Source organism: Lactuca saligna, chromosome 6 (genome assembly GCF_052625555.1).
Source record: "Lactuca saligna cultivar CGN05327 chromosome 6, ASM5262555v1, whole genome shotgun sequence".
Classification (NCBI taxonomy): Eukaryota; Viridiplantae; Streptophyta; class Magnoliopsida; order Asterales; family Asteraceae; genus Lactuca; species Lactuca saligna.
In genome coordinates, this window is record NC_136422.1 from 37,108,154 (window position 1) to 37,116,820 (window position 8,667).

An 8,667-nucleotide genomic window follows, 5' to 3' on the forward strand; every position below is an offset into this window, starting at 1 on the left:
CCAGGCTTGCTACGGATTTGGCGAGGAGGGTCACTACAAAAGGAATTGCTCGAAGGCATGGAACACTGGTGGAGTAGGAAGAGTTTTAGCTATAGGCCACGAGGAAGTGGTAGCAAACCCTACAGTGGTCATTGGTACGTTTCTCCTCGATAACTTTTGGCCAAGAATTATCGGCCCAACACCCTATTGGGCCAAAAGCCTTTTTCCTTTGGGCCTTATTGGGCCTAAAGCCCTCTATTGGGATGAAAACTTCCTTTGGGCCAAGAACCCTTTTTATTGGATCAAGTAACACCCAAAAATCCCCCACACATATCAAAACTGCAAACTCTTATTGGATTAACCGAAAACCCCATAGTTTCGATGAAGGCATGAATAAAAAAAATGGGAAAAATTGGGTGCCACCTCCTGTTTATCCAACATGAAACAATGCTTTGGACTTTCATGTATCCATGCATGTATCACATCAAACCCTAAGGAAGGCAACCCATTATTTCCCCTCTTTTCCACCTTATGATCGGCCGACCTCCCCCCACACACACCATGCAAATCTCTCACTCATTTCACTCCCAAGTTCCTCTCATTCTCTTTAAAAAAATTTGTGAGTGTGTGTGCCATTTTTAAGGTTTTCTTCAAGCAACTCTCAAGATCTTGTAAGTAATCTTGTAAACTTCAAATATTTTTGCATCACTTCAAACTAAAACTCCATGTTCACACATTATTTTCGTGTGTAGCCTCTTAAAGCATCACTATTTCGAGTAACCTCCAAGATACACAAGTCTAGGCTCAACAACTTCTTTCTGCTTCTTTTACCACTCGAAATCTTCAAGGTCATACCCAACTATTTTTGTATTTTTCTTACCTTTTTTTGTGGGGGTGGGGGGGGGGGGGAGGGGGAGGGAATGCAGGTTTAGTTTCGTTTAACCATTAGGTAATTGCATAGACCTGTATGTTATGTGCTTAACCTTTGGGTAATTGCATGAATATGGATTTTATCTTATGCATCTTCACAAAATCATAAGAAATGTGTTTGTATACGTCCAGTCTAGGGTGACAAATATCTTACCGAAACTGACGCCTGAAGAACGTCATTACAAGCATATAAGTCACATCAAGCATGGTCATAATGACTCCTATAGGGATTAACAACATTATTTTGGATTTACGGAAAGTGTACACTTCACTTGTTTTATAAAATATAGAACTATGCTTCATTTTTTTGTACATTATTATCACCATTTCAGTCTTTGTGTTTAAGATTTCAATTTTTCATACAACAAAAAATATTGGATTTTTTGGGAATGCACACTTTACAATTACAAATAAAAGAAAACAAAGGACATACATGCAATTATTCATAGTTTTAGAACGAGACATACAAACCATTTTTTACAGAAAATATCAGATTTTCTAAATTATTACAAACAAAGATGTTACAAACCTTTTCTTACAAATATTCTTATGAACTCACCAACCTTCAATGTTGACGATTTTCAAATGACTTGTATTCTCAGGGAACCAGTAAGCAAGTACCTAGGAATCGAATTCGTTGCATTTTGAAATTTCATACATTATGTCATTTTTGTGTAATTTCTTGAACATATACAATATGTACACAATGTAAGTGTGTTATCTCAATGTATGTTGTTTGGTTGCTATTCTTCATTCATATTCGATTGCTAGGATACTATATAATGACATCATCCACCCATGGATGTTTCCGTCGTCCTGGTTTGGGGGTGTGATACTAAATCTTCATCTATTGAGTAACAGAAGGACAAAGAGTTGAAGAAACAGTAACCCGCTCTTTGAAAGATTGGTTAAGGTGGAAATTCTATTTTTAAATGCAAAACAATTGACTTTTAGTAGGATTATGTTCACTTTGTTGAAGGGTGTAACTACACCACCCCTCGAAGTAGTAATAACTAATCGAACAACCTTTAACAAAAAAGAATCTCTTCCACCACTGGTTGACTGCCATTTATCATATCATGTTGAGAAACTGAAAAGAATTTAACATATTAGATAATATGGGAAATTGACCAGCCTCTCTCCTTTTATTTCTTAGCACTTGACTAGCTCCAATTCCACCAAGCCTCCATATCACCCCCCCCCCCCCCCCCAATTCACTCTCTCAACAACCTTACAATCTTTATTTCTCTCCACTATATATGAATTAGGACCTCGATATTTCAAAGCCATATCCCCACACCTTGTATCCTTCTAAAGGAAAGTTTTGTCATCAATATCGAATACTCTTTTTAAAAGATCATTTAAATTAACATATTTATCACCAAGTTCTATATGTAGTAGAGATATACTTAACCACACTCTCGTTAAGGATTTTTTTTTTTTTTTTTTTGCCAAATGTTTACTATCCAAAAGTCTGATGTTGTGAATACTTTTAATACATGAAATTAAACCAAAAGGAATCATTATTGTTTTTCAAACGCCACCACCATTTAGCAAGTAGATCCAAATTAGTTGAGTCGAGTGAATCAACTTCTAGACCACCTTTTTTTTTTGTTGGCTTAGTGACAATATCCCACACAGCCCAATTTATCTTCTTTTTATCTTTATCACCTTCTCATGGAGACCTCCTAATTTTTTCAAGGAGATTTATGACCTTTTTTTGGAGCTCTAAAAAGTGAATAGTAATATAAGGGAAGACTATTGAGGATTGAATTTATAAGTTTAAGGTGACCTCCAACTGATTTTGCTTTCCATTTAGAAAGTGTAGCCTTTAATTTATCAACAATAGGACCTCAATTTTTTCAAGCTTCATATTGGTAAACAAAAAAGTAAAATATTTAATTGGAAAAACATATCAAAAAAATATTGAAGAATTACTTATGGTCGTCGATGTTATAAGAAATATTGATTGACTTTGCTATTGTTTATGCAGAGAAAGATAAACAATGTCGATCTTGAATATATTATTAATATAATAATTTTGCATCTCAAAAGCTAGAAGGAACATTTTTCTTTAAATATGTGAATTTTTGTAATGGAAAATATTATATTGAGAAGCTAGTATATATAATTTCTTTATATTATTGAGTTATTATATAAAAGTTGATGAAATTTGAATATTTTAAGGTTTTTCTTCCTTTTGTGTTGGGCTCAAAATATGTTTAGATGGTCCTAATTGTTAAGTGATTTTATTTGTGACATAAGGATACATCAAATTAAGGAAGCACCCAAAAAATCGAATATCTTTGATGATGTTTACCCTTTCTAAAATTTTGGAATACAATTAAAGTGTAAAATATACCGGAGTACTTGAATGTGTAATCCATCTATGGCTGTTTTGTAATTTTTCATCCTCTACGATTATTCATAGAGTTTGATTTTAATATATTTCATTTTCAGCTGTTGAAATAAAAACCAATACCTGAGCTCGACTTAATTTCTTCAAAGAATATATACTATAATATTCCATGCTTGAGCATCTCCTACTGAATCAAGACGTGTCATCCTATATGATTAATATTGAAGTCTTTATGAAAAGAATTTATTTTATTATAGAATATTAATTGTGCTAACTTAAGAATGCAACTCGATGGGGGTGAAGAAACCCAAGTTAGGTTAAAATGATAAAAGATTTAAAGACAAATTCCATCCTTATGGTAATGGGTTATAAAAAGTTTAAAGCAAAGAAGATAATCATCTTTTTTGGCGATTCTAAAGTAGATATCTTTAAGGTTTAAAGAAGAGATGCTTATCTTTGAATTTCCTAATACTAATGTTTCTTGCTTTTGCTTTTTTAGGTTTATTTTTTTTCTTTTTCTTATTTTATTTTAATAACTCGTTGTATTTGAATTAAATCAACTCCCACTTTTTAATGCTTTCTTTCTTAATATTGGAATGTTGGGTCTTACTAAAACCAGAGGTCGAAAGTTATTCTTTTCGGGAAACACATCACACACCATAAAAAGTTGTGCTCCTTCTTTCTTCCCTTGATATTTCTAAAGAAGATTTTGCTTTTCCCATTTGTAAACCGGTAAAAAGGAAAGTTATTACTCCTTGCACTAACCTTACGCAATATGGATCACATAATATACAACTTTAATCATAACTAAATTTTAAAAATAAAAGAAAATCTGATAGCTAACTAGGTTGTGGTTTTACCAAGGTTTACTTTCTTTTTAACATAATTTGAATATACTAGATTTCTTTGGAAAGGCGGATTATAGCTAAGGATAAGGAGGAAAAAAAAAAAAAAAAAAGAATAACATCGTTGTATCATTAATACCGCTTTTTAGCCAACTAACTTAATTAAGCTTTATCTTACTATTGATATTATAAAACCAAAATAAATAAATAAAAATTAGTGTGTAGCTAAAAAAATCCAAAATAGTAGACTTTCATGGTTTAACCGTTTTATAAACCATTCTAAAGATTGTGTCATTTCGAAACTTTCCAAATTGTTCAAAACGTCTTTTAAGAGTGACAACATGAAAACACTTATTTTGCAAAGAAGTAAGTCTAAGTTGATTCCTGCAGGATTAAAATCGTTGAATTGTCAAGTCTCCACTTGGAAAATCCCACTTGTAACCGTATATCAAAATTATTACATTAATAATATCTAAATCCCATGTCCACTAATCCCATGAGTTATGACTCCCCCCATTGATTGATGATGTAGATAAGAAGACCAATCATCAATCGAAATTTGATTAAAAACTATAGCTTGAATATTGATATCAAGTTGAATAATAAATTTAAAACAAATAATGGAGTATCCCCCAAGCATATGTCCTCCCCAAAAGACGTATGTCTACCATCACCCACATTCCACGAAAAAAAAAAAAAAAAGAATTAAGATTAAAACTTTTTCATTCAATTCTTTGGTTGATTGTAAGATGTAAATTGAAGATCAACCCATATGTCTATGTCTCATAGGAATGTTGGAATTCTAGCAACAACTTTACCGCATATGTATTTTATGACACCCACCCAAAGAGCATATGGATTGTCTAACAATCTTCATTTTTAGTTGAACAACAACGCTCTATTAAATGTATAGAGACTTTCCACCCGAAGACGACCATGATCTTTGCTTGTTCTCATATTTTCCACTTTATCTAAGTGACTTCTTTTTTATTCATCTCAATTCCTACAAACAAACCCATTTCTAAAACATTCCAAAGAATAAACTTTTTAAATGGTCCTTATATAAATTTATAAATAAGTATCAATTCTCCCAAAGTATCAACTTAATAATCATTAAGTAGCTACCCTATTGAAAGAAGTTGATAATTCCAATTAGAAATTCACACCGCGAACTTATGCAACCACTGGTTTCCAATTTGTAGACTACGGCATATTTGATCTAAATGGGATACCAGAGTGTTGAAATGGGAATTGTGTGGTCAAAAAACCTTTCACCCCTAATAAGAGCTCAAAATCACAAAAGTTAATTCCGATATTCTTAGTGTTTCTTCCAAAGTCCAAACCCATCACCAAGAAAAATAGCATCATCCACATAAAAATGCGAAATTTTCCCTACCCCTTTTAGAAGGTTTTTTCACCGTAACATTTAGCCCTTCCTTCGTAACATGTAGTCCTTCCGAACTCCACAGTACATAGATTAAGGTAGTTTTTGGTTGTCTATATGAAGTCAAGTGAAAAGGTAAAGTATCAAAACTCACCTCTTCCTCACAAAGATTGACATTTTCCAAATGATATCTAAACTCGTCTGCATAACAATTTGCTAAATTCTTTAAAGCTCAACGATTTGAGGAATTTCTTAATAAAAAACAGTGTTGTAAAAAATTCTGATTAGGTCCCGATTAATCTCTGATTAATCTCTAGACGTTACCCGACCGATTAGAGGGCGTCAATCCCTACATACAAAATGACTGAAATAGTGGAAAAACGATGAAATTTTAAAACTTTGAAGAAATTCTACTCAATAGAAACCATTTGAGGAATGATTAATGTTGTATTAATCATATTAATCTATTTTATTAAGATATTAGTGGTATTTATGAACTTTGTTATAATATTAGTCATATTTAACGTTTTAAAATTTAACGACTTAGCAATTAATGGTCCACAATTTATCTCCGTCTAGCCAATTAATCTCTTAACTTCAGTCCACCAACTAACTAACATCGAACGTTTTTTACAACCTTGATAAAAAGTATCTATTACACTCAATGTTGCAAAACTAGACCTAGGCGGCCTAGTACTCAGAATCGGACATGTTCGTAGGTACCTAATAAGGAATCAAAAACAAAAAAATTAGACTCTTAATCGGTCAAACTTGGTAAACATCTGTCAAACTTGGTTCTAATTCGGTAAAACTTGTAGAAAATCGGTCCAACTCTGCCAACTAGTTTAACTTGGAAAACTCAAAAATTCTGATTTTTTTAGAAAAAATCTATAATTATTATTGATGTACATCTAATTTGTTATAAATTTTAATAAACTTGTGATATATATATATATATATATATATATATATATATATATATATATATATATATATATATATATAATTTTCCAAAAATTAATTTTATATAACTTATCCAATACGAATACTCTTCGCCTAGACCAAATATTCGCTAGTCGCTAGTCGACCACCTTGTGAATGCCGAGTTTTGCAACATTGGTTACACTAGTTGAATAAGTTTTTTCTTCATCCCTTTAATGTGATGTTGAGTTTCCTCCTCCTCATCACTATAAGTATCATTTACATGTTTATTGTCATAATTTTCCCCCTGGTTTGGTATCTCTCATTTTTAAAGAAAAGAACCAATCATACCACTTTTTTAACTTGTTTCATGTAGTTTTTTCCTCTATGAAAATACTATCTGAAAACAATATTCACAACTTTTGATTTAATATACACCTTAGCCGAGAATTATCCTTGACCTCCTCAACAAAGAATAATAATATTGAACCCCATTTACTAACCACCTTCAGAAAGGACTCCATAAATCTTGTCTTCAATGACACTCCTTGAAGATCTAACTAGGTTAGTCTCTTACTTCGAACAAAGTAATGTGTCAAATAGATAATCTATGACAACCATGATTGTACATTAGCATGTGAATGGAATTTTGGGTTGTAGACACATAATTAAATATGAATTAAACCTACAAGCCACCAGTATACTTTACTTTAAATTCACTAAATCATTTGTTACAGAAATGATTAATCATATTAGGAATATTATGAAGAAGTTTTACTGTACCACATAACATATGCATTTTACTTCAAACAACTATCTAATTTAAGAAAGATAACTTACTCACTCCTTAAGTATGAGATTATTGCGGTTATGTATATAACCCCCAGCAAACTAGTATTTTTTTTTGGAAAGAGACCACATCCCCGACAAAACAGCAAACTAGTATTTGACTTTATATAAAAGGGTTTCTTTGTAAATTAGAGTTTTTATTTGCATATGCAAGTCACTTCAAGCAATCAGCAACAAATTTTAAGATTAGGGTGTTGGGAACATGCTATAAGGGTTTAAACTACAAAACCTAATGTCGAGAACCAGATCATGTACTACAAAACATTCAGTACGCAACCAATTTCGTTTTTAGACCATTATGGTGATTTCAAATGATTATTCAAGGTTAATAAAGGACCCCTAAAACATATATATCTAACTCACACGCAATGAGAAGAAGGAATAACTATTATGGAGTTGAAAACTATGGTACAATCTCGAAATCCTCAACTTTTCACTCTTCTTCCTAATCAACGTCTCTCCGGAGATGCATTATGTCTTGCCGTCTCTTTGAAACTTTTATCCACCTTTATTCCTCCAAAACATATAGAAACTTAGATGAACTTATAGAGTGTGAAATAGCTTAGGAGATTTAGAGTTTTCAAGAAGTAAACTAATAAATTCTCTCTTTTTTGCGACTCATAGAATATGAGCTTGAATTTCACAGCCTATCCTCTCTTTTTCTTGGCTCTCTTTGGTTCTCGGGCTCCAAAACTAGGTCTTAATATACATTTGATATTGAATATATACACTCTATGAAAAAAAAGGTATCATAGATTGACATAATTAGTCTTTGATGTTCAATAACCAGTCTCTGACAAGGATAGGGTTCCGATTTAGTTAGTCTCCAACTAGTTCTAGATACCTAGTCGTATATAGTAGGGTTTTTTTATATATATGTGACTAAAAATCAGTCTCTATTGCATCAAAGTATTAGAGGTAGAAAATCAATCTTTAATACTATCTCATTCAATCATTAATGTATTTTCTTTGAATCCATGATTTTATGTCGCATCAATCCTTGATACTTTGTTATAGTGACTGAATGTCAGTCCTTGATACTATATCCTTTACGCTCCTATATGTTTCATTAAAATCTTATTTGATATATATATATATATATATATATATATATATATATATATATATATATATATATATATATCACTCTTTAATAAGTTTTTCCTTCTAGAACCCACTTATATCCTATTAATCCTTGATACTAGAATTTAAAGAGTAAATATCAATCTTTCATACTATCTCATTTATTCTCTAATATCTTTGATCGTGACTAAAAACACTCTTAAATACAATGTCATTCATTCATTAACCTGATTTTTCTATAACTAAATATTAGTGATATAATGTCATTCGGTCTGTAACATGATTTTTAAGTGACCAGATATCAGTTTCACATCATT